Below are 27,924 nucleotides of genomic sequence, written 5' to 3'. Positions count from 1 at the left end.
TAGATTTTAATTTAACATTTATATACTCCACTCAGCAGACTTCTTTCTGATTACCTGAGAAAAAAGTCAGTCATTTTCAGCCTATATGTTATAGTGAATAGGATCAGAAATACTGACAGATTTTCAGCCACTTTGCATATGTGATCCCAGCCTCTCAAAATAGTTTAAGAATATGTGTTTGTGTATCTGTTTTGGAGACAACTACTTCTCCCAGAAGTCTAGCAGTGAACCCTATGCATCTCACTCCTGCAAACAATAGTGTTATAAAATGATGGCAAACAGAAGTTGTAAGAACTAAGATTACAGGTTATCACATAATATCAAACTATAGACAGAAGAAGAGACAGAGAACGCAGTACTGAAACCTTCTAGTAATTCAGATGAATCAAAAAGGCCCAAAAGGCTTATGACTTTCAGAACAGATGTATAGGAAGAAGGGACATAATATCAAAATAAAGATATGCTAAATGTTTGTGAGTTGTCAAAAGAATTAGGCATCTCTCCCAGCATTCTGCACATTTACTATTAAATGTCATATCAGATGCCATGCAAGATGTATAGCTTAGCTCTAAAAGAAAATATTCATACTAATACCATACAGAATGAAAGGATATACTGCAATCAAACATGAGAACACTGTAAACTTATGCCTTATGTTTTTCATGATTTATAATTTTTGCATAATGTACAGTTGTAGCTTTACTCGGATTGGCAGTAACATTTGGCTTTGAATCCAAACATATTTGTTATGAGAGGTTTGATTTTCGGTCAGGTGCTTGCGAGCAAAGCTTCAAGTCCGAAACATCCGATTGGCTTAAGTATGTTGGCATGCACTTTTGGATTTACATAGCAGCATTCATAGTCAACACAACTTACAGCTTACTGTAAACCTGATCCACAGTATGGACACACAATATCCTGAATATGCCTCAAGTGACCTGAGTTTGAGTAGTGGCTTTATATGGCAGAAAGTGACAGCAGGGTAGAGTGAAGAGGGATGAGGCACTTTCTGATTGTAGACCAGATAATGACCACAGCAAGGCCAAGCTCTCACCTCATAAATTAGGACAAATTGATAACAGCAGCCATGGGAATAGCCTGACAGTTGGCAAGTGTGTGGATTTTATAAAAAAGCAAAAAGAAGAAGAAAACTTACTATCCAGTACTCGAACCAGTCTCAGAATTGCCCTTTCCATAGCTGTTGTTGCCCCCTTTTTCATATAACATAAGAAAAGTACAATCTATTGATCTTACCATGACTTTTCTGTTATAAAGGTGTCTGTACATAGTAATGCCATCTCTGATCACTGATATTGTGATGTTTTATTCTGCTATTTCAGCATTTGCAGGCAACAGTGGTAAATGACTTTAGAACAAAGTACAACCTGTAAACCATTTATTTCCTTAGCCTTTGGTGGGTACATTAACTATGATGGTCTTCTTTAGTCCCTTCCAGGACAGTCACAATTTATTTATTTATTAATTTCCAGTTTGATTACTGGGGAGGTCCACTGGGCTCAGAGAGCCCGTTTTCAGTGGAGGCCCGGGGAGAAATGCTCCATGAAACAGATTACAGCAGAGATAGCAGTCCAATAAAAATAGGGTACAACTACAACTACATATCAAATAATACAAAGTGTGAGCAATATTGCCCATAATGGAAAAATATCATGCAGATACATTTTAACAAATTCACACAGTTAAAGTCAAAAGCTATTTACAATAGTTACAGAGTGTGACAGATCGTATGGGAATTAGCTATAGAAGGTTATAGCCAGCTATAAGGTGCTTAGGAACTCAGGAGGATACCCTCCCAGGGGTTTTTGTTAAAGATTTGTAGGTAGGAGAATGCAGTTACATTTCCATTTGGAGGAGAGGTAAGTGTAAAGCTGTTTTAAGGTTGTTTGTGTTTCACATTGTCCTTAGTGTGGAAGGGAGACAGTTCCATTTCTTACCTAAGGAGAAGGAGAGGAGAAGTCCAGCAGGACGTTTAGGTTTGTGGACAGTAATTACGTTTTGGTGTTCAGATCTGAGATTTCTGTTTGGGGTGTATGGGGGAAGGATGTTGGTTAGAACTGGACATTTGGTTGGATTAAATATTAGTCTATGTGCTGTAGTGAGCTGAAGGAAGTCCAGGTGATTTGTGAATTCTAACCAGTTGAGGGATTGGAGGGTAAGACAGTGATGTATAACCTGGTTATGGGGCCACTACCTTTGTTTCCTTGCATATGTATACATGTTTTTACCAGATTAGCAACTGCTGTTGTTGCTTGGTCTATTCAATATACTGCCAGATCCACAATCTCCATTTTGAACAACTTGAAAATCTTGGTTTGACATCAGTGAGTTAACTCTTCACAGCAGTTTGACATTCTACTACTTATTAAGTCATCTGGATTTATGAAGTGAGCAAAAGCAGCATTTTTTGATTTAAGCTTTTAGTGTACAGCAGTTGTTTTTTTTTCCAGTCAGTAGCCTCATACCCCACACCTCACAGCTTGTCTTACAAGGTTTTTACAGGGTAAACGTACAGTCTTTTCCAGAGCTGCGAATTCTGCTACCAAAAATATTTAGGAAAGATGATCATTGTTAGAGGCTGTTCAAATCCTTCCTTATTTTACATATGTTTTTATAACTTGTCCAAACAGTATGCAGTCCAGAATAAAGTCTATCTCCCTTAAAGGTGTGCAGGGTCAGTAGGAAAATGTGTTAGCCACTGTCACAAGTCAGAATTAAGTAAAACAAAACATGTTATATATCCAACAATGAGACAACATGTGCTCTACCTGATCAAAATGCATTCCCTTAGTGCAGTGAGCTTATATTAATGTAGGAGTATCTCCTGCTCTGCGGTGCTCTGATTAGGAATTTCTGGTTCTTGTGGATCTAGGTGGAATCTAATGCTGTTAAAAATAAATATGAGATAAAAAGCTGCAGTTTCAGGTTAAAGAATGAGGAGATCATCAATTGTTATTATAAGTTTCTTATTTTTAAAAATTAGCTTCAGGCAGATGAGCATTGCCTGAAGCTATAATACAAATGAACGGTCTTCTCATTCTTTAACCTGAAACTCCAGTTTTGCACCTCATATTTATTTTTAACAGCCTAAGATTCCATGGAGATCTGCAAGGACCAGAAACTCCTAATCAGAACACCCCAGAACTGGTGACACTCCAGTAAGGTCACTGCACCAAGGGAATGCATTTTGGTTGGGTAGGGTATGTGTTGTCTTATTATTGGATACATAACAAACTTTGGTTTACTTAAAACAATATGCAGTAACTCATGCAGTAACATAATGCATACAGTTCCTCATCTTTTCCCCTGCAGTTTTAACCATCAAAATGAGCAATGTTCAAAGCCACAACATCCAGTTAATCAATAAAGCACTCACCACTTAGCTCCTTCTTTGTATTTCAATAGATTAGCAATCCATGACTTTCATTTATTTAATTTCAAAACGTTAGGGGGTATTTATCGTAAAATAACTGATTTCACTTTGCTTTATCATCTGTTCGAACTACACTAGTGGCAGGTATCATAGTTGATTTTAAATAATACTCAGATAATTAAATTATCTGAATTTGGGAGCTCTATTTCTTTTGAAGAAAGAAACAACTGCTGAAAATACCCTTACACATGTTCAGAAATAAGTATCCCATTTATGTAAAGACCAGTATCAGACACCTTCTAATTAGGGACAGAGTATAAAGGATCAAATCACTTAAGCTAGCAGATCTAGGAGACTCTCTCTCTCTCTCTCTCTCTCTCTCTGATATCCTCCCTGTGGAAGGAATAAAGACACCTTGTTGAAGTTTCCAGTAGTTTATTCAGTTAAGTAGGTAGATGGATGAGTGTTCTTGTTCTAATACATTACATTCAACAAGTCAGTTTCTTAAAGGCAGTTACAGACAATGGTAGGAGGGTCCATGGGAGCTGATTGGAGGAAAATCTGGGAGATGGAAAAACAAAGCACCAATCCCAAAGCTAAGAGGTTAGTGCCTTATTTGAATATTCCTGAAAGACCCATGAGGATTTGTAAGTCAAAAAGACCAGAAGTCAGGTGAACCAGGTTTGGATAACAAAACTGCAAAAATACGACAAAAATCCAAGAATTGGAAATGTATGGTGAAGTTAAAGAACAAGTTGAGCACCAAAGTTTTATTCCAATAAAAATCACAAAGCTTTTGGGAATGACCCTTCTTCAGTGCATAAAACAAAATGCTAAGCACCCATATAAATATCGAATACAAATCACATGACACAGTCACAAGCAATTAAATAATCAGTCAACAGTATATCTTACATAGAAAATCTAATACCCTATATAATAAAATTTAATAATCTATATAAAAAGATAATTCTTATTTTAAAACCAAATAATACACCTTACTTTATAAACATTTGTTTCTTCTTTAAAATAGGGTTCACACTAACCGCTACATTCAAGCCTGGTGGGTGGTCTGCTTCTAGGCGAGTAATCCATGAATATTCACATACTTCTAATTCATTATTCAAATGACCCCCTCTCTTATCCTTGTATTTTAAATCTATAACTCTAAAACTAATTATTTATCTCCCTTTTCTCTCATATGTCTGCCTAAAGCATTACTACTCACTTTCCTATGTATCTCAGATTTATGTTCAATAATCCCGTCTTTCAATTTTCTTATACATTTACCTATATAAAAAAAGATTTTATTATATAGGGTATTAGATTTTCTATGCAAGATATTATTCTGTTGATTATTCAATTGCTTGTGACTGTGCCTTGTGATTTGTATTAGACCCATGAGGGTTTACCAGCACAGCAGCTTATGGAACCTCTTACTTAAAAAGTTTGATGTTTAACTTCTAACAAACAAAACATGACAGCACATTATGAGCTACAACTATAAAACTATGTGTATATATTTAAGAAATCACTTTCACCTGAACTTCATCAGGTCCATCAAGTAGAGTGGGTTACACTTTGATCACTGAAAATGCCTGCTTTTATAAGACTATCACCAGACTTTATTAGTCTGTGTAACATAAAATGAGAGGTTGTGCCTGCAACAATGGGGCTCATATTCATTGGAGGCAAGTATGAAAACTTTATTACAGACCTTTTTCCAGTATATCCCATGTAATATGAGAGGTTGTGCCCAATTTTACGGGACTCATTATCTCCTGACATATAATATGAAAGGCTAATATTCTCTAGTATAACAAAAAGGTTTACAGTGCCTGCTTATAAGAGGCTGATATACATGATAAAAGTGACAAGTCCCCTTATTCTTCCTGTTGATGAAGACAGACCTTTTCATATGTAGGGCGAGGTAGTCACTTAAAGCTACACTAGGTGATTCCAATTTTTTAAACAATACATGCATCCAGAGAGATAGCATGTAGTGGATAATAAGGCACAGTGCTCATTTTTTTACAGAGCTCATGAATGCATACAAGTAGGGAGAAAAAAACTAAATAAAGTTTGATATCTCAGCACCTTTTGTATAGGCTTTCTGTCCCCAAAGAATAAAAATCCACCAAGTGGTGAACTGCAGAATATACAAAAACATTTAATATCAGACCTACTTTCAACATAGGCAAATTGTACCTATGGTGTAAAGAATATAGTAGTGTGGAGCGGTGGCCTGAAACAACAATTTTCATTGTACTGCAGATTGTAGAAATTTTGTTAAATGTAGGCCCGATGGCTACAGAATCTATACCTGGTTGCTGTGGGATAGCTGCAGTGAGAGGTGGAATGCTCTTGGTCCTAGAGCAAAATATGTCCTGTGCTTTGAGTTGTGGTAGGAAAGTGAGACTAAAATTCTCCCTTTATCTAAAACTTCTGCGCATATATTGGCAGAATATGTGAGAGTTTTACAAAGTCCTTCAGCATTATCCATCAGGGATATGGCTTCTCAGAATGCAAAAAAAAAAAAAAAAAAGATTAGAAAGCCCCCCACTGTCAAAATGTCCATTTATTCTAATGTGCTATGCTAAAATTATTTTATTTGTTTATTTATTTATGTAGCCATTTGGTTATTATCCATCTATCTGTCCACCCTTTGTTGACTGGGTTCCCCATTAGACTAGTAACCTCTTTTCAGGAGACATGCAAGTGGTATTTATACTACAAGGGTTAATTTGGCCAAGGCATTATGGAATTTACCATACTCATTTTGACAGGTGTCATGGGATCTTTTATACCCACTTGAGCTATCACCAATTTATTCAGGCAGATGGGTCATAGTTTAACATCTCATCCAGAGGATGGTACTCTAAGGAATGTGGCACCCCTTTTATGCTGCACTGAAGTGTCAGTATTAGAAATTAATCCATGCACCTTGGTTAGGAATAGAACCCACAGCCTTTTCATCTTCCAGTACCAAAGATGAGTGTGCTACCTGATGCACCACTGACACTATTATGACACATAATAGATACTCTCAGGAAAGGAAACTTTTCAGTGTGAGGCTTAGAACTGTCTTCTATATATGAGCAGTGCCTATGCTGAAGACAAGAAGACAATACATTAAACTGTCTTGTAAAGCTGGTAGTACCCTGGGTTTACTTTCTGTCAGCTATATTAAGCATGAACACATTTTACATGCAATCATATGGAGTGCATTTCTGTACATTTCAAAATGCAATAAACAAAATTAGAAACTCTCTATTGCTTAGCATGTGTTTATTTATGTTGTGCTCTGCATGTGATATATGGGCTAAGGCAAAGCATAATGGTTATCAGTATTAGCCATGTGTGCTTATTAAATGCTTAACATCAGGCTGAATAATTGGAAGGAAAAAATAAAATTAGTCTCATAGCAGATATGAGGAAATCCTTGTGTGGTGTAAATGCAGACATTGTTGGCAGTATGCGTTACTGATTTAGGAAAAGCAACAAGAACACGTGAGGTTATTACATCGCTTCTGTCGAAAAAGAGATAACTCAGCACTTCTATTAGGGAAACAGTGAGAAGCAAATATCAGGTTTAAGGTATTTTAGGATAGTGCAACAGCAAACATGAAGGGAGACTGGATGAATAGTGTACTGCATCAAAGTGTATGTGTAATTTGCTTGTGCTACACAAGGTTTACTAAAAAGACAAGTATTTGACAATCAAAAATTGTGCTATAAAAATAATTTACACTATTGAAAGCTGTGTGTGTTAATTCTGCAAATGATGCAAAACTATGTTTTCTCTATTACAATGCTGTTTGTCAGTTTATCAAAATCAATACATATAAACATACCATGCATTTCTTTAAATTAACTATTTTAGCAATTACATATGTATGTTCATTTTAAGGAAAGTATTTTGCAAATTAATGATGCAAATGTGCATTCAGGAAATAAATTAGGTCACTTAAAACACTGCTATCAGAAATCTGTTCAGAAAATAAAAGTCGTGTGGCTAAGGATGACTGAATATTATAAAAAGACTGCGAGCAGTGAATGGGTCTGCCACATAACATAGTTTTCACTAAACGTAAACATGTTCAGTATGAGGGTGATTTTTAGCACTATAACAGAAGACTTGAGCAACTTATGTTGAGAAAGTAGAACTTTTTGAGAAATAATACTGAACATTTCACAGAATTCTAAGCATTACCTAAGCTCTTTACTGCAGGTTCTGATTTATTCTGATGCCTGACATGATAAGTTGGTTTAACTTAGCAGGTTATGGAAAGGGACAAACAAAAATCTAACAACTTTTTAATTCAATGGTGACTTATTAAACAGCATTAAATAATTAGTATATCCGCAATTTAAAGAAAATGATCTAAATCTACATGCAAAATCAGGAGGGTAATGCAGCCAGTTAGCATTATATTCTTGCTTCCAGGACTGAATTACAGAAATATGTGGCATACATTAAGCATATCACATGTAACTATAACCTTATGCCAGCAATGATCAGAGGTTTATAGATTCAATATATAGAGTTAGGGGACAGTCTGTGTATATATGTAGCAGACATAAAATGCTGGTGGCAGTCCGCAATCAGGATGATTTATTTTTCTTTAGTACAATCTATATATCTGTCAAAAATGGTTATCTGTGGATGGAACAGTATGTGTGGAAATAATTCACCACCAACTCCCCAACAGGATTTTGTCACTTGAACAATCATCATAGACAGTGGCTGTGTGAAACAAGATGAGCTACATTACTGTGAGCAGAAATTATTAAATTTGATCAGTTCAAGAATAAAACAGTTCCTCACTGAAAAGTAGCTATGCTTTGTAGGAGGGCAGCAATCATTATGTGAAAGCATTCTGTTGACTACTGTCACTTAATCATGGTTAGACAGCTGCAAGTCTGAATATTAGGATGCATTTTACTGTGTATATGTATGTAGATTTGTGTGCGCATGTCTGACTGTGTGCAGAAAACAAGCTGAAATGATGCATTATTTGGGTAGTCCCAGTGTGTAAGCTGAAAATCATCTTAGAAAAATATCAATCATCCTTTTCATTTCTATACAAATTGAGTAACATGTTCACAGTTTAAGGTGGTATGCCATATCAGAAGGGACTTATTGTAGTAACACAGTTTGTGTATGAAAGTAGGGGAAACTGTTTGTGGCACCTCATAAGGGAAATTATGCAAAAAAGACATATGTCTATAATTATTATTTTTATTGTATCTTCAGGGAATACATTCATAATGTTGAATGCCCAAAACACCGATGGGCATAACATCAACCAAAAAAGGTTGAAACTCAATCTGATGAAAAATATGGCACATGTTCTATACAGGGAGGGATATGGGTTTTCAATGAATAATTGCAAACTGTTTAATTGTTTAACTGACGTGATTATTTGACCCCAAAACTTCTAAAATCTTGTGAGGTTACTACTCAACAGGAGTAACAAAACCATGGTTACAAAATACAAGATAATGGCAAGATCATTTTTTGGAGGGGGCAAGTCTCTGTGCACTTCTTGATATGAGGTGAACACCACACACCCTAGGTCTATACAGACATATATCTATCCATCTGTCTATTTATATCCCCCCATGCACATGCGTGCACACACACACACACACACACACACACACACACAAACACAAACATTATATAAGCAAATACTGAAACCAGACCATACTGAAAATTCCATAGTTGAAAAACAACAACACAAATATTCTAGGTTCATTCCAAACCTAAATAATTCCAGATATACAGATGAAAAGACCATTGCCAAAGAAAGGTAGAGCATAACTAGATATTTTTTCCAGAGAAGGACACATGTTCAGAGATACACCCTTATAAAGAAAACTGACCATACAGGTCCAATTTTCATGTGGAATGACTGTGCCGGAAGCAGGAATGTAGCCATGAATTCCATTTTGCACTCACAGATGCTTATTGCTACCTTCCCCAATCAACATGACATTTAAAAAGAGGTCATATCACATAAGACATTGCCCTCCCCACCCCTAACTTAATGCATATAACATTTCAGCTGCTCAGTCAAAAACTAGTAGAGGTATTGTTTTTAGATCTGCAATCCTCTCTGTAAGCAAGCTATATACATATTTTTAGAAGCATTAATTTGGATGGTTATAATCATCATATGGCTTGATATTGCCCCAATATTTCTAACAGGTTCAGAAAAAAATTGTGCTCTTTAGAGTAGAAGGAGTATGTCTGGCTACACCCTTGGCCTGAAGACAGCTGAAGTCATCCAGCATTACATCAATGGTTGATTAGTAGGTTTTCTAATAGCCAAATTCCATCTAGGTGTTGCTACAAAGACCTAGATGGAGAACACTTTATTCAAGCAACTTTTTTTCAGATGTGCCAGTAGAGGTCACAGGAGCAAACTAATGCTTCAGATAAGTTCATTAACTGGCTGAGTCGAATTCTGCCATAAGAATGGTGACTGGAAAGATGACATGCTTTTGAACTCGGTCAAACAATTGATTCTATTCCAGCAAATCATAAAATATCATTTCACTGGAATGGGTTCTACATTGGGTCCTGTAAGGCAGCAAGAACATTTTATTAATGCATTTAGCAGCCAAGTAACTAATGGGCAAATCTGTCTAAGTGACTAAATCAGTATCAACCAAACATTACTAGTGTGTGTATGTGTAAAATATACTGTAACAGGCATAACACACTGGAGACGTTTTCTTAGTTTGCAGTATATATACACTGAAATGGAAAAATTAAAGTCCACTTCTCAAAATTAATTTAAATGATAAACACACTTTTGAACAATTCACTTTTAAGTATGTCACAGTTCAGAATTCAGAGCTTACAAAGTCACCGTTATGTGTTAAGAAGAACAGAGTAGTTTTTCTTTTTAAATTTTAACCAAATTGTTGTAATCAAATCCACATATAGCTTTCCTGTCACTACTTCAGTATTTCCATGGGTCTTTCTTTAATGATATTCTGCAACTTTACAGCTTTCTCTGGTCACAGCACAAAGTCCCCCCAACCACCACAGGCACAAAATTCCTCTTCTGCAACAGACAAATATCTCTGTCATTGTGGGCTTCCAGATCTTCTAACAGCATATCTCATGGACTCAGATTTCCTTGACTGTTAGCAAAAAGTGTTACCATATTATAGTAGGCATACATGTTGCTACAATGTTCATAAAAGGTTACTAGGCTAATGGCCCTAGGGACCTTACAAGCTTAACCAGGTTCAACACTTGTTCACTTAAGGGTCTAGAGATATGGTTTATAGTATCAGCAGATCTAAATCAGCACCAACTGCCCCTATCCGAGAGGGACACAGGTGAAATCCCTGGGGTAAATTTGCAGTTTGCTATCCAATTGTCCAAGTTATGCTTAAAAAGGTTAATGAGGGGCTCTGTTTAACCTGTACTGGAAGCTTATTCCAGAGGAGAGGCCACCTCTGGGAGATTCACCTGTCTCTCCAGCAAGCCCTGTTGATGTCACATGCTAAGTTAAGGTCCCAAGACCAAGTGAATCATGTACCATTTGACTTACGAATCTGCAGGATTTCCATTAAGGCAGGATCAGAGATTGCTCTGTATGCAAGGCACACATCGCCTCTAAGTACTCTATATGATACAGAGTATAGTGACACTGATTTCAGTCTGTCCATGTAAGACGTGCTTAAAACCATGAATTTTCTTTCTGAGAAACCTTTGAGGTCTTTCCAATTGCTGCAGGTGCCTACCAAAGGGAGCATTGTACTCTATTATTGGCCTGATAATGGAAGAGTATGAGGAGTTGTAACCTCTTTTGATCTGGAAGCTATGCCCTCGTTTATGAGTTGAGCAATGTAGAAGGCCTTCCTTATCCCCATGGAGACATAGTGATCAAAAATAAGGTTGCTGTCAACCTGTGTGCCCAAACCGGTCACCACTAATTTAGAGCTTATGATGTTATTAATATGATAATCTGCAGGGACATCACTTTTGCCAAAGAGAATGATAATGCACAGATTTGTCATTGTCCATGGCTTTGATGACAGTCTTGAATTAGTCCACCAGGTTCAACAGGCAGGATCTCTCTTTAATACAACCAAACTGAGTTGAGTCATGTGTTTGAAGGTCTCCTATATCCTCGTTGATAAGTTCAGTGAAGATTCTCTCCATTTCCTTGCAGAAAAGGCTGGTTGGGCTAATGGGTCTATAGTACCTGGGGTCAGTGGATGCGCCCCCATTGTGTAAGGGGATAACTGTAGCTGTTTTCCGTTCAGCAGGGAAAAAAACAGTGCTTAGGCTGTCGTTGAAGAGAATGCCCAATGGTGTTGCTTACTTCTGAGGCTCTATTTTTGGCCTTGGAGAGAGCAGTTAAGACCTGCTGTTTAGAGATACTAGGTGGAGAATAGGTGGTAGCAACATTTTGGGGTATATGTGATGGGGACAGGGGAGAGAAGTTTTCATTGAACCTGTCTGCTAGCGGGTTGGCTATTTCTACTGGTTCAGTATATGTGATATCATTTGCTGCCATTTCAGCGCAAATCTGGGCTTTTCCTTTAAGGTTTCAGATGTAGCTAAAGAATGCCTTATGGTTATCTTTAACTAGGGATGCTAATATAGATTCATAGTTAGCTTTAGAGGACTTTTACAAGATATCTTATTTGCTTGTTCAAGCTGAGAAGGGTATGCTTCCAATTCTGAGATCGTTCCTTCTTGCTCTTAGACAGCAATTTCTTCCTCTTATTATATAACCTGTTTACGGCCGATGCCCACCAGGCAGGCTTGTTTTTTCTTGATGGTCTTGCTTTAGAATAGCTGAGTCAATACAATTGTATAAATGTTTATACAATGCATTGCTGTATATACCAATACCCTAATATAGGTGACCTTGACATCAGTGGACGTATTTGGTGTTACAATAAAGCATTTAGCAAAGTCAAGGCAATCAAGACTGCCTCTGAATGTAATATACCTTTTAGTTGGAAAAAATCGTTATGTTTCTGTGGTCCACCTTATATTGATAAGTGCCTTAGCTTTTTTATGGTCTATCAGAGGTCACACCATGATAGCAAAGCTGGTAAGAACTTCCGATATTGAATAAATAGTTCTAAGAATGTTTTCCACTACACTTCAGTACTATGTATAGGGCAATCTTTAACAGCTCCTAATCTGTCTGTTTGGAGTCTAATTACCTCCCTCTTCCAATCATATACCCCAAGTATCTGGCTTCTGTCATAAAATACTTGCTTTTGTCAGCATTAATTGTTAATCCTGTCTGTCTTAAACAGTCCTTCTTAACTTGCTTGTTAGATAAATGTGACTCCCAATCCTCTGAATAAATTATGAAGTTATCAAGGTACACTGCTGAGTACCTGGTATTTTAGAACTTTATCTTAGAGTTTCTGGAGAGACCAGTTAGCATAATGGTTAAGGTCTTCACCTCCCATGCACAAGGTACAAGGCTCAATCCTGACCTCTGACAAATGCCTGTTTGGAGTTTGCACATTCTTCCTGTGTCTCTGTGGGGTTTCTCCCATGTCTGAAAAACATGCTGAGTGTTTCCATCTCAAACTCACCAATGAATGGAGCTGTGGGCAGCAGCACAACTCTACGTGGTGCTCTACAGGAAGAATTGTATAGACCGACTGCTTTGGGCATCTACTGTGGTGCGTAGTATCCTCAAGATAAGAAAACGCGGATCACAGACTGCACAGCATGGCAGGGCTAGCCACTTGATGGTGTAAAATATGGCTGTAGGTTATTCGGTCATGTTGACTAATTTTGCCAAAATGGGCATGGGTAGTTACCAGTGATAAGTGGGTTGAGAACCCAGCCTACTCTGACCCACGCTAGGGACCCTTGCTAATGGTAGGAAGGGTATATGTGCCCCTATTGGCAGTGTGTGCCAGCTATAAAGACAAGCAGTCCTGGGTCAATAAGCTATTGGCTGTCTGGTGTCTAGTTGCCTAGCCTGGGTTACCTGGGATAGCTCTGTTGAGTGAAAGCTGGACATAAAACCAACCAACCTGCCAAAAGTGAACTGAGAATTGCTACGCTTAATGGAGGTTCACTGACAGGACGCAGCTTGGAAGTGGATGACATGATGATACGGAGGAGGCTGGGCATCCTATGTATCCAAGAGACAAGATGGAAGGACAGTGCAGCAAAGTCACTTGGTTTGGGATCCAGACTCTACTATTCAGGTGAGGGACAGGCTAGAAATGGTGTAGGAACTGTGGTGAGAGACAGGCTTCAGAAGGCAGTCAGGGATATCATCAGAATTAATTACAGACTTATGGCAATCAGACTTCAGTGTAATGATAGGGCAGTATTCATAATCTCAGCCTATGCCCCACAGCAGGGTTGTGATAGTGAGGAAAAGAGTGCATTCAGACAGCAGTTGCAGGACCTACTAAATAATGTGACTAGACAGGGTAACTTGAATGCACATATCGGGACAGACAGAACAGGATATGATGACTGCCTGGAGAATGTACAACAGTTTAAGGAATTACTGAAGGCTCTAGCACCCCAGGAAGAGGTGGAAATAGATGGAGATGAACAAGAATGGCAGTGCCTAAAAACAACATGTGTTAGGACTATAGAAAGGATATGTGGCCAAGCTAGGTATGGAAATAAGGTACATAAGTAAAGCTGATTGTGGAATACAGAAGTCCAGGAAGTCATCAAAATAAAGAAGGAATGCAGGAAGAAGCGGGAGACAGAAAAGACTCACCAGGCTAGGAAGGACTACTGGTTGGCTAACAAAGAAGTTACAATAGCAAAGAATAGTGCATTGGAGGCACTCTACCAACTTCTGGAAAGTGACTCAATAAGTGGCACAAAGAAACTATATCAGGTTGCAAGGCAAAGACAGAAAAATAAAGAAGATAGTCAGACACCCTTCAAAAGGGATGCCAGCAAAAATCTGCTCACCAGTCCACAGGACAGCAAAGGTAGATGGAAGGAGTATTTCCAGCAGCTTCTGAATGAAGAAATCCCAGAGAAGCTGTACTATCCCAGACACAGCCTACCCTAGAAGTAGTAGGAACACCACTAAGGAAAATGATGTCAGGGAAAGCAGCTCGCTCAGATGAGGTCACACCAGATATGATAAAGATGCTGGGTGAGATAGGGGAGAAATGGCTCCTGAGGGTACTAATAGAAGTGTGGAGGGAAAGGTGTATCCCAGATGACTGGAGAATAAGCATACTCATGCCAGTGTACAAGAACAAAGCGGACATTCACAACTGTGGGCAGTACAGAGGCATCAAACACCTATCACACTGCATGAATGTTCTGGAGAGTGATTGATAAATGGATATGCAGAGTAGTAGAATGTAAGATGGGAGATGAGCAGTTTGGATTCAGGTCAGGATGCAGCACAAATGACCTGATGCTTGCAGTGAGAGAGATACCTGAGAAGAAGCTAGAGATGAGGAGGGAGTCCAAATGGGTATTCCTAGACTTGGAGAAAGCATATGACAAGGTCCCAAGAAAGCTGATCTGGGCAATACTGCAGTGGTTTGAAGTCCCAGAAACAATGGTAGAATTAGTGCAGACTATGTACAAGGATCCAATGACTCAAGTACAAACAGTGTTCAGCCTCAAAGAGGGGTTCCCAGTGGAAGTGGGTATACACCAGGTTTCAGCTCTGAGCCCACTACTGTTCATACTGGTGATGGGACAGATCAACAAAGTTGCTGTATGCAGACGATGTGGCATTACATGCAGACTCTGAGCTAGAACTTCAGCAAAGGATAGAATGGAATGCAATACTGAAGGCACATGGGATGAAACTAAGCACAGATAAGACAGTGGTAATGGCAGCAAATTGGGGAAATCAGAAGAAGCTGAGAATAGAGATAGAAGGGAAGATAGTGAAACAGGTAAACAGCTTCAAGTATCTGGGAGGGGTGGTTGAGGAGAAGGGTAGTCTGAATGAAGAGGTCAAAGCTAGAATCAGAGGGGCTGCAGCCAACTGGCATAGAGTATCAGGTGTAGTCTATGACAGAAGAATGCCAAAGAAGCTGAAATGTATGGTGTACAAGACAGTGGTGCCACCAGTACTACTGTATGGTACAGACACCTGGGCAGTAAAGGCAGAACAGTTGAAGAAGCTAGAGGTGATGGAAATTAAGTGCCTGAGAAGGGTGGTAGGATGCACACTGTGGGACAGACGAAGAAATGAAGACATAAGAGCAGAAGCCAAAGTAGCTCCAATTGCAGAAAAGATCAAAGAGAATAGATTACGGTGGTTTGGACATGTGCAGAAAAGCAGAAGACAATCTGGTGAGGAAGATTTGGGACAGACAGGAAGAAGGTAAGAGGAAGCAAGGACATCCAGCAAAGAGGTGAATAGATTGTTTGAAAGAAGATCTGCAACAGTCAGGCATGAGTGTCGAAGAAGGCAGAAGTGTGGCCCTGAATCGAGAGAGCTAGCTACAGTTAACATGATACCCCGACCCAATGTAGAAAAAATGGGAAAAGGGGGCTGATCATGATGATGATCTTAGAGTTTCGGAATGTAACAGGAGATTTAAGTTGAACGGGAAAGATGGTTTAATATGAAAAGGACATTGGGGTGGAGAATGCTGACTTATCTTTAATTTGAGGGGTGAGGGGACTCTGCCAGTACCACTTTGTTAAATCTAAGGGTGGTCAGAAACCTTGATTTGTCCAGCCATTCTTTGAGTTCATTCACTCTGGGCACTGAGTGTGCCAAAAATGGGTATAGCATTCCATTTTGAAAATGATTACAAAATCTTATTGAGCCATGGAGGGGCAGCTATGGTGGTGCAGAGGTTAGCGTTGCTGCCTCACAGCAAGAGACTCTCCAGTTTGATCCTCGGCTGGGGTGTCTTCTGTGCGGAGTCTGCATGTCCTCCCTGTGGTCGCGTGGGTTTCCTCCAGGTGCTCCGGTTTCCTCCCACATCCCAAAGACATGCTGTAGGTGGATTGGACACTCTAAAATTGGCCCTAGGTGTGAGTGCGTGCATGCGTGTGTGTGCCTTCTGTGGAAGGTTGGGCGCCAGGCTGGCAACTCGACACCGTAAAAACTCCACTGCCAGTCATGAGCGGTCAGGTGATCCACTGTGGTGACCCCTAACCGGGAAAAGCCAAAAGAAGAAGATGGAGCTATGCAGGATAGGAACTAATGGGGAAAAGCTTCCCATTTTATAATATGCAGTCATGCTGTTACATTTACTTTGGGACTCCTCAGCAACTCTTAATTTAAGAATTTTTTAAAATTTCATCTCTTACTGATTTTCATTGGGACTCTGGTATCCTATGCAGTTGAAGGTTTACCTTCCATTGGCACAGCTTCAATATGATGTTGCATTAATATCTTCAAATAGATAACTTAAAAATACATCTTAATTCCTTAGTAAAAACTGTTTTACTTCTTGCTTTTGGGCTATAGACAATGTTTTGTCTGTATAAACAACTGGAATATAATTCCCTGATACCATATTATTAGTACCTATGTCAGCTCCCAGGCTAAATAAATGCAGAAGCTTTGGTTCCCCTCCATGGTTTTTGTATGTTTATGTGGTTGGTCTGTTTTGGATTTCTTTTTCCAGTCTATTTTATAGGTTCATTCGTACATTTTTTTGTACTACCTCAAAGGCCTTGCCATCTTAATATTGATATGATATTCTCAGCAGTGGGAATTAATGATAGCATTTTAACCCCTGTTTTAAACTCTCTGTATCTTACGTTTATTATATTCCCTCTGTTACAAGTCATATGTGTTCCTTAACTATTGCCATAACTATTTTAACCTATCTTGCAAGTTTTTAAAGAGTACGATCACCCGTATACCTGGCCTCCACTTTTTTATCTTCCTCCACCCAAGTCTGCTTTATGGCCAGCAAACCTCAAGGTTGTCTACCATAAAGTAATTTCAAAGGAGCAACTCCTTCTGAAACTTGGGGCACTTTTACAAAAAAAAAAAAAATAGATAGAGCACCAACTAATCCCAGTTCTTACCTTTCTGGTATGTGACCTTCTTTAGCATAGATTTTAGAATTTCATTAAAGCACTCCAGTGGGCAATTTGTTTGAGAGTGGTACACTAAAGTTTTTAACTACTGTACTTTAAAACACTGGAAAAACTGATGCATTATGCTGGATGTGAATGTAATTCCCTGGTCCATGAGTATTTCTCTATGAATCCCGACGCTCTTGCTTATGTCTTTCATAGGGTTACTTTTTCAGATAATATAGCAGGATAATCAAAAATCAATAGAATATGTTGCAGACATTACTAGAGTTTACTTATGAACCTACAAATATCCATGGGTGTCTGTTAGAAAGGGAATTGAGTAACAGGCAAATGCATCTGTGGACTACAGAACCCAAGATGAAGTGGTATCTTTTCACATTTTGAGCAAGCTACATTGAATTTTTTTCTATGTCTTTCATTGCACCTGGCCAACAGCAGCCAGCTAAAATTCTAGCTTTGTTTCTTTTTTATATCCCAAAGTGTTCTCTCAAAATATGGCTGTATGCCAGTTTCATTACAAGTGTTCTATAAAAGGTTTGTAAACTAACAGCTGGTGCAGTATTTGTTCTTCGCTTTGTTTACTCATGCAGCAAGTCATTCCTCACCTCAAAATGGTATGGGATAGGGCAATTCATCTGTTTCTGCCTCTCTCCTGGCAGCATTGTGGACTGAGCCAGGTGGACTCTCTTCAGCCGCAGCCCAGAGAGCAATGGAAAAGGCACGCATGACAGTAAAAAGCAATAACAAAAGACATACAATCAGCAAAAACTACACAATATATGTACAGGTAAATAGTTATACGATATTTACATTTGTAATAGTGGCATAACCAAAATCACAGCAGGAACAGTATATCATTCATTCTTTGTAAGCAGCTAGTAAAACATAAGCAGGGTCAGGTAAATGGCAGATGCTTAATTTGCATACACAGGATATGACCTTCTGAATAAATAGCTATAGAGTAAATGTTCTAACAGCTTATGCTGTAGAAAATTAGCATTGCAAACATTTTTTGTGCATGACCCATATAGAAGGCAATGATAATGCCTGTGAAATAAAGGATATGCCAAATGCAGATTCACCTGCATTGTATGGAGAACTTTACATGTATCAATTCACTGGAGCAAAATAAGCTGAGGCACTCAGAGCAGCCTTAGTTCAAGAAGCTTCTAGTGATGTAAGGAGTAAGGCATGAAAGGGTATGCATTAGATAGTTTTAATGTATGGATCTAGGGAGTTGGACAGACAAGACAGCAATGAATGTTTCTGCCCCTACCTCTTTATTGCTATATTAGAATTGTGTACTGCAGTGCTGTGAAATGCCCAAGTGTAGTACCAAAAGCAACTGTGGCTAAACATATTTTGACCACTACAAGGTACTGTATGATTATTTATGTTTGTTTATTTATTTATGTGTTTATTTGGCATTGCTCAAATCAAGCATGACTGAGTTGTTTTTTTTTTTTTTTCAGTATGGTAAGATGCCTGGTTAATAGTTGCCAGTTTCTCACTGCCCAAATAAAGCACCATCACTATTTCAAAATTATACATATAGCTAAGCATTCTGTAGGGTAGTACATTCTCTGTCAGTCATACAAGTCAGCTTCTTAGCATGTAAGATCACCTATATACCTGGCCTCCAAATATTTTCAATAACTATATAATACATGCCCCCAACTTTAAGGAGACACTTCCATACATGGACATTTGTGTAACTCTACTCGTCCCTATTTCCAGTAGTGCGATCATAAGGAGCCTATAAAAGGACATTTAAGTAGCAGCCTCTACTACAGTGCTTAATTAAAGTCCAATAAAATGGTTTTATTTGATCAAATGTTATTTATAATAAAATATTACTTTCCTTTTCAAGATTATTATCTGAACAGACTAACGTCTTCTGAATTTTTAAAAATATTTTCAAAATATTTCAGTTTGTTTCAACAGCAGAGAATACAGTTACTGGCTGCAACATAGTTATACTTACAATATACAGCAGCTTCAGTACAAATACATGGACGATTTTCATAAATGCAACACATACTCTTAAAGATTTTATATGTTTAACTAAATGAGCAGTCTGCTAACTTACTAGCTATAAAAATATAACACATTTCACATTTTGAGCATTTCAAGTCATTAAGACTAGAAAAAAAATGTCTTCATACTCAGTGTTGAAAGTCTTTTTTTAACACCTGCTACCTTATATCATCACATCACTGAATTCAGTTATAGAAATGATCTAAATTTCCATTTGTAAAGGGAAATTTAATAAAGCCTTTTTTTGGTTTAATTTTCATTCATTCCAGAAGGCATAGGAAAATCATCAAGTAGCAGTGTTTTAACCAACTTTACTTAAGTAATTACTAATTATTACTTATTGATTATTAATTATTACTGTACTTAAGTACATATTTAAGCTTTCTTGTAATGCATGCATATTTTTTCAAAGTGAGAGAGAGACTGATTTTTTTTTCTGAATGAATCATAAAGACTTAAAAAATAAAATGTAAAAAGTCATGGGCATTCCAGAAGCAATATAGCTGAAATGCAGATATGTCTTTAAGGGGTCATTTGCATGGGCCTCCACTCCAGGAGGTCTAAGGTATTACTACTCAGTGAAAACTCTAGCTTGGCTAGGCCTTTCTTGGAGTTTTAACAAATTGGTTTGATCTTTTATCCCACTGGCTTGGATGTTATTTTGGATATTGTACAGTCACCCTAATATTTATGGACATCTGGCTTATCTTTAAACTCTATCCAAACAATCCACTTATTCTGTACTGATTAACTTGGCAAAAGAGTGTAACATATCATGTCTACAACTAGATGAGTTTATCTTTATTGCCCTGAAAATAAATAAAAAAAAAAGATTTACAAAAAGTAAAAAGTCACTGACATTCTTTTGTTGTCATAATTGTGGTTTCCTACTTTGCAATGTACTAATCATGTGTTTTTTCTATCCCTCTCACTGATAACATTTATTTGTTTCACTTTTTGGTTTCAGTATCACTTTCACAGACAAAGACTATGGAGGAGTTTCCTCATTGTGTTGTAAAAGGATGATCATGATGTGAGGACCATTCATCGGACTCTGTAGCCTGTAATGTATATTTATACACGTTTTCATATGTGCATTTTTAGACATTATACACCTCAATGAGTCCATCTCTGCTTAAAGATACACTGAATATAAAAAGTTTACACACCCCTGTTAAAATGCTAGGTTTTTGTGATATAAAAAATGAGACCACAATAAATCATTTCAAAACTTTTCCCACCTTTAATGTGACCTATAACCTACACAATTCAATTAAAGACAAACAAATCTGTTAGGAGAAAAAAATATAAAAAATAAAAAACGTACATACGCTGGTTGCATAAGTGTGCACACCTTTAAACTAATACTTTGTTGTGTGTGCATACCTGTAAACTAGTACTTTGTTGAAACACATTTTGATTTAATTATATCATTCAGTCTTCTTGGGTACACACTTGCCATCAATTAAAGAGATTCTGATTAATCCCAAATAAAGTTCAGCTGTCATAGTAGGATTTTCCTGACATTTACTCAGTTGCTTGCTACAGCAAAAGCCATGGTTTGCAGAGAGCTTATAAAGCATCAAAGGGATCTTATTGTTAAAAGGTATCAGTCAGGAGAAGGGTACAAAAAAATTTCCACAGCATTGGATATACCATTGAACACAGTGAAGTCATCAAAAAGTGGAGAAAATATGGGACAACAGTGACGTTGCAAAGAACTGGATGTCCCTCAAAAATTGATGAAAAAACAAGATGAAAACTGGTCACGGAGGCTGCCAAGAGACCTACAGCAACACTGAAGGAGCTGCAGGAATTTCTGGCAAGTACTGGTTGTGTACTGCATGTGACAACAATCTCTCGTTTCTCCATATGTCTGGACTATGGGGTAGGGTTGGAAGACAGAAGCATTTTCTTACACAGAAAAATATCCAGGCCTGGCTAAAATTTGCAAAACAATACATCAAGTCTCCCAAAAGCATGTGGGAAAATGTGTTGTGGTCTAATGATACCAAGGTTGAACGTTTTGGCCACAATTCCAAAAGGTACGTTTGGCGCAAAAACATTTCACATCACCAAAAGAACACCATCCTTATGGTGAAGCATGGTGGTGGCAGTATCATGCTTTGGGTTTGCTTTTCTTTATCTGGAAATGGAGCATTAGTCAAGGTGGAGGGAATTATGAACAGTTCCAAATGCCAGTCACTTTTGGCCCAAAACCTTCAGGCTTCTGCTAGAAAGCTGAAGATGAAGAGGAATTTCACCTTTCAACATGGCAATGACCCCAAGCATACATCCAAATCAACAAAAGAATGGCTTCATCAGAAGAAAATTAAAGTTTTGGAATGGCCCAGCCAGAGCCCAGACCTAAATCCAATAGAAAATCTGTGGGGTGACCTGAAGAGGGCTGTGGACAAAAGATACCCTCGTAATCTGACATATTTGGAGCGCTTTTGCAAGGAAGAGTGGGCAAATATTGCCAAGTCAAGATGTGCCATGCTTATAGACTCCTACCCAAGAAGACTGAATGCTGTAATTAAATCAAAAGGTGCTTCAACAAAGTATTAGTTTAAGGGTGTGCTCACACTACAAAGTGTTAGTTTAAGAGTGTGCACAGTTATGCAACCAGCGTATTGTACATTTTTTCCCCCTAACAGATTGTTAAATTGTACAGGTTATAGGTCACATTAAAGGTGGGAAAAGTTTTTAAATGATTTATTGTGGTCTCATTTTTTTATATCACAAAAACCTGGCATTTTAACAGGGGTGTGTACACTTTTTATATCCACTGTATACTTTTTGGAATTTGCATTTAATATGCAGCACAGTTTAATATACTACTTCTATACTGTACATAGATCACGTAGAAATATAAAATAATTTGAACAGCAAATGTCTACATTTAATTACAAACTGCAAGACGTTTAAGTAGGGAAGTAGCAACTATAAATGTACAGAGCTTGTTGTCAAAGAACAAACAAGCATTACAGATCTATTGTTGACAGCATGAAGAAATGGAAAAAAAAGCATAAACTACAGTCAAAATGTCAGTTAAATGAGTAGTGTAGCAAAACAATCTCTGGTTACATATTCCAATTTTTATTTTAAACAAGCACGATTGTGAAGCTAATGTACACAAAGCTTGTACTACCTGCTGTAACTTGTGAGCATAACTCAGATGTTAATTTTACACAACAAATTATTATCAACACTATCCAGAAATCACACAAGAAAAAAATATCTAACTCATGACTGATGCCACCTTTACAGCAATAGCTCATGACAACTCCAAATGAAAAATAATAAACATAAACTAATGTGGATGTAAAATCCAAAGACATCACTGCAATGATTAACAGACAGGAACATAACAGAAAATGGCTATACCAAAATAATGATACAGATTGACATTAATAACGTGTTATTTACAAATCAAATGCACATCTTACCTACAAATATACATAAAAGAACCTTTTAAATGGTCAGTCAAGCAAGTACTAAAAAAAAAGCTTAGACTGTAGCTTCTCCAGAGGTTGTACAATGGACTCGCAACTATCTACTGAATTGATTCTGCACTATACATATATAGATAGATATAAATATATACAGAAATAGATATAGATATGGATCTTATTAATCCTCAATAAATGGAAAAATGTCCTGCAGAGTCCCACAAGGGTCTGTTCTTGGACAACCACAATTCTAGACAAAATTCTGTATCTAGATATGATGAAGATACCTAACTTATTTATATGTGGTACCCAGATTCCCTCCTTTCAGATGAAATGCAGCTTGTGTTCAGCCATCTGTGTATTCCCTGTATCACTGTCTGAAATTTACAAAATGTGAAACTCAAGTTAATTCATATATTACCCAAAACTGTGTCATGAGGCATTTCATTAGAGATGCCAGTTTACTTATGCTACAACTGTTTTTTTTAATCCCTAAAAGTTTGGTTTAGCACAGGTTATAAGCCACGTAGAAGTCCATTACACATTATGAAATTTAATATTTAGGTTCATAGGTTCATACTAGGCTATCTGCCCAAGGGTATTTATAAGCCTAGCCCATAGTTATGTGGCTTTCGCCACCCCTTTAGTTTGAATAAAAACTATGCCTATCATTTTTCTGTGCCTCTGTCAAGCAATGACACTGAAGTAATCCCTGGGGTATATCTGCGATCTCCCATCCATTGGTCAAGATTCCTCTTGAACAAGGCCAGCGAGGTGCTCTGCCTCACATGTACCGGGATTTTGTTCCACAGCATAGGGAGTCTCTGGGTGATGAATCTGTCCCTCCAGCACGTTCTCTTTATAACCGTGTCAAGGTTTAAGTCTCCCGCCCTTGTGGTTCTGAGGGATCTAGATTTTTTGAGGTGAAGCATATTCATCAAATCTGGGTTTGACATGGCCTTATATGTCAGGCACAGGTCACCTCTGAGCAAGCGGTATGAGACTGAATAGAGCTGGAGTTCTTTCAGTCGGGCAGCATAAGACATATTTTTGAGACCCTTTATCCTTTTGGTGAGGAACTTTTGGGGCCTTTCAAGCTGCATCAGGTGTCTGGTCAGATACATTCCGAACGGGGCATTGTACTCAATCATAGGTCTAATGAGTGATGAGTACAGGGGGACGGTGACCTCCCTTGATCTAGATGTGAATCCCTTCATGATCAGGTGGGTGATATAGAAGGTTTTCCTAACTACTTTAGCAACATGAGTGTCAAACGAAAGGCTACTGTCAACTTGGGTCCCCAGATCCCTGATGACTTTTTCTGTGCTCAGTGGATTGCCATCTATATGGTAGCTAGGGGTAACCTTGTTTTTCCCGAAGGGTGTGACTATGCATTCTTTGGCGTTTAACTTCAGGCCATGGCTCTGGCACCAGTTATCCATTTCTGTGAGGCCCTTCTGGAGGATATCTGTGTCAGATGTGTTTTCGACTATGGTGCCCAGTTTGCAGTCATCTGCAAACTTTGTCAGCCATAACCCTCCTGTGTTTGCTTGTACTTCAGAAAAGTAGATGCCGAACAAGAGTGGACCCAGGACTGAGCCCTGTGGGACACCACTTGTGACAGGCTTTGAGTCTGACATGGCTCCAGCAACTCTGACCCTGTGGGTTCTGTCGCTTAGCCAGTTTGCAACCCATCTTGTGATGTATGGGTTTACATTCAAGCTGATGAGTTTTTCGATGATACCTGAGTGGGGTATTGTGTCAAGGCCTTTGCCAGGTCGAGGTAGGCTGTATGGACTGCCTTTCCTCATCAATGGCCTTGGTGACTGTCTCGAAAAAGTCAACCAAGTTTAAGAGGCAGGATCTGCCTTTGACAAAGCCAAACTGGGTTGGATCCAAAGTCTGCAAGTTCCCTATGTCTTTATTTATGAGTTCCATTATGATCCTCTCCATGGCTTTGCAGATAAGGCTTGTCAAGCTAATGGGGCGGTAATTTCCAGGGTCTGTGGTGGCACCGCTTATGAAGTGGGACCACAGTCGCCATGCGCCACTCCTTGGGTATGTATCCTGAGGTGAGGCTAAGATTAAACAGCTGTCCTAACTGTGGGTTTAATTCCTCGTTGAGTTCATGAAGCACACAGCCGGGGACACCATCCGTCCCATGGATGCTGTGTTTTTGCCTTAGTGAGGGCAGTTCTCACCTGGGCGTTGGAGATGTTTGGGGGCTACAATCCTCTGGAATAGATATCTCTCCTTTTGGGGGAGTGAGAAGTTTGCACTGAACCTGTCAGCCAGTATGTTAGCAATGTGTGTAGGTTCAGTAATTTTCACATCATTTTGAACTAATTCTGAGCATATCTGGGAGTTTCCTCCTAGGTTTCTAACATAGCTAAAGAAGGCCTTATGATTGTCTTTAGAGTCCTTGGCGATTTTTCTCTCAAAATTTGCCTTGGATGATTTTATGAGAGCTCTTAGTTTTTACTTATAATGATCAAAGGTGTCTTACCTTTCAAGGATTTTGCTCTATCTTGTAGTAGCTTCCTCCTTTTGTTGTAGAGCTTGTTTATGGCTGGGGTCCACCAGACTGGACGCTTGCCTTTGGTACTGAGAGTCTTAGTTTTGTTTGGGATTGCCTGATCCATGCAGTCCTGTAGGTGCTGGTAGAAGGCATTTGTAAGTGATTCAGCGGTTTGAGTAATGTTTACCACTGGCTCAGGGGCCTTAAAGGAGACCACACTAGTTTTTAGAAGTGTGAAATCGGCTTTTGAGAAGTTTTTCACTGTGGTCTCTTTTGTTTGAGGTGGGCGGGCGATGAGGACCTCCAGCCAGATTAGTTTATGATCGGATCTCACCAGTGAGAGCAATACTTCTGGTGTTGAACATTTTGATCCCATGTTCGTGATGATGAGATCAAGTATGTTTTCACCTCTTGTGGGGATGGTGACTAGTTGTTCCATGGCATTTGAGTTTATGAACTCCAGGAATCTTTGGGTTAGACTGTTCGGGCTTGAGTAGTGTTCCCAGTCTATATTAGGGTAGTTGAAGTCACCTAGTATGATGGTGTTTGGAGATACATTTATCCCTCCAATGTTTTCAGGAAGGCCATGTGAGGTTCCTGAGTTTGAGAGGGTGGCCTGTAACATGCTACAAATTGCAGAGCAGTCTTGCCTATGGTTAATTGCACCTGGATGGTCTCCGATGCATCGTGCGTTGCCACCAACCTTGAGGTGTGGGTGTCCTTTATGAATATGGACAACCCCCTCCTTTCTTGGTGTTGTCCGGATTTTGGGGCGGAACGCATGATATGAGGTGAAACCTGTTAGTGCTGGGGTGCTCTCAGGAGCCTTGAACCAGGTTTCTGTCACAGCACAGACATCGATGTTCTCCATATTGAGAAGGGCCTCGAGTGCGTGCATCTTGAGATTGAGACTTCTGGCATTGAGCAGCATTACCCTTAGTTTTTTTCCTTTTTGGTGTTCTAGGGTGGTAGGTTTAGAATTTGAGCCTTGCCTAAAAAAGGCACTATGGGGGTGGCAAGAGCCTTTGCCAATATCCGGAAGCCCAGGGGTGACAGGTGCAAGCCGTCCCCTGCGAAGCAGCGTGGCTTGTCCAGCATGTCATCCCAGGCAGACAGACATTGGATCCCCTTTGAATGACACCAGAATTTAAAACTAAGGGTAATGCTGCTCAATGCCAGAAGTCTCAATCTCAAGATGCACGCACTCAAGGCCCTTCTCAATATGGAGAACATCGATGTCTGTGCTGTGACAGAAACCTGGTTCAAGGCTCCTGAGAGCACCCCAGCACTAACAGGTTTCACCCTGTGATCGCTCCGCCCCAAAATCGGACAACACCAAGAAGGAGGGGGTGTCCATATTCATAAAGGACACCCACACCTCAGTTGGTGGCAACGCATGCATCGAGACCATCCAGGTGCAATTAACCATAGGCAAGACTGCTCTGCAATTTGTAGCATGTTACAGGCCACCCTCTCAAACTCAGGAACCTCACATGGCCTTCCTGAAAACATTGGAGGGGATAAATGTATCTCCAAACACCATCATACTAGGTGACTAGGGGAAAAAAACATGTAAAAGTTTTTTTTTCCTTTAATGTGATTTCCAAATTACAACATAAAAATAAAGGTCTGAATCCATTTCTTCCCATTTGTTTCCTTCATTTAGCGTTCATGCCACTCCTGGCTGTCTCTGCATTTTATGTTTGTCTGGGCCTGCTACATTCTATATTGCCTCCTTCTTCCACAAACTTGCTTTTATACCCCTCCCTCATAAAAAAAAATGAAAAGCGGGCTTCTGTCAAACAATATAGCAATAACTGATGACATCAGTGTGGTATATTGAAGATTTACCCATGGTCGGCGTGATTTAATCACAAAGGTGAAGCCTGAGTGATTAAATAAAGCCAACCATGGGTAAATTTCAATATACCACAACCACGGAGTCAGTTATTGCTATTATACAATGACATTATTTAAGAAAAAAAAATACTTACTTTTCTTAGATAATGTCTTTGTATAATGGTGCATTACTCATCTTCCGTGGCTAGTGGTATACTGCTTCCTTGTGTTGATGTACTGCGCATGCATATGGGACTTGCGTTCCCACCCATACCCAGTACATCAGTGCTCGGGAAAGTAAGCAAAAGAGAAAAGTATATCTCAGTTGCTCCGCTTTTCTTTTCTTTTTTTTTTTTTATTAAAAAATAAAGGTTCAGGAAGTTTAGGGTAGGAGAGAGACATAATGGGGAAATACAAGGGAAATCAGGTACGTGTCTTTAGTTTTAAACAACTTACCTGATTTCCCTTGTATTTAATGTATGGTGTCTCCCTCGTATGTCCAGAGTCCTCCAGACTACAAATTTTGTTTTCATTTTTGTTGAAAAAAAGTTAAAATTAAAGAATATACCAACGGAAAAAATTCCGGGCGACTGGACCTTTTTCCGTTGGTATATTCTCAGATTACAATGGGCATGCTGGTTGGGCTGGCCAGTCAGTGTGTTCA

This window comes from Protopterus annectens, chromosome 2.part1 (assembly GCF_019279795.1).
Source record: "Protopterus annectens isolate FY-2018-M chromosome 2.part1, PAN1.0, whole genome shotgun sequence".
In the NCBI taxonomy this organism is placed as follows: Eukaryota; Metazoa; Chordata; order Ceratodontiformes; family Protopteridae; genus Protopterus; species Protopterus annectens.
Note: the sequence above shows the minus strand (reverse complement) of the source record.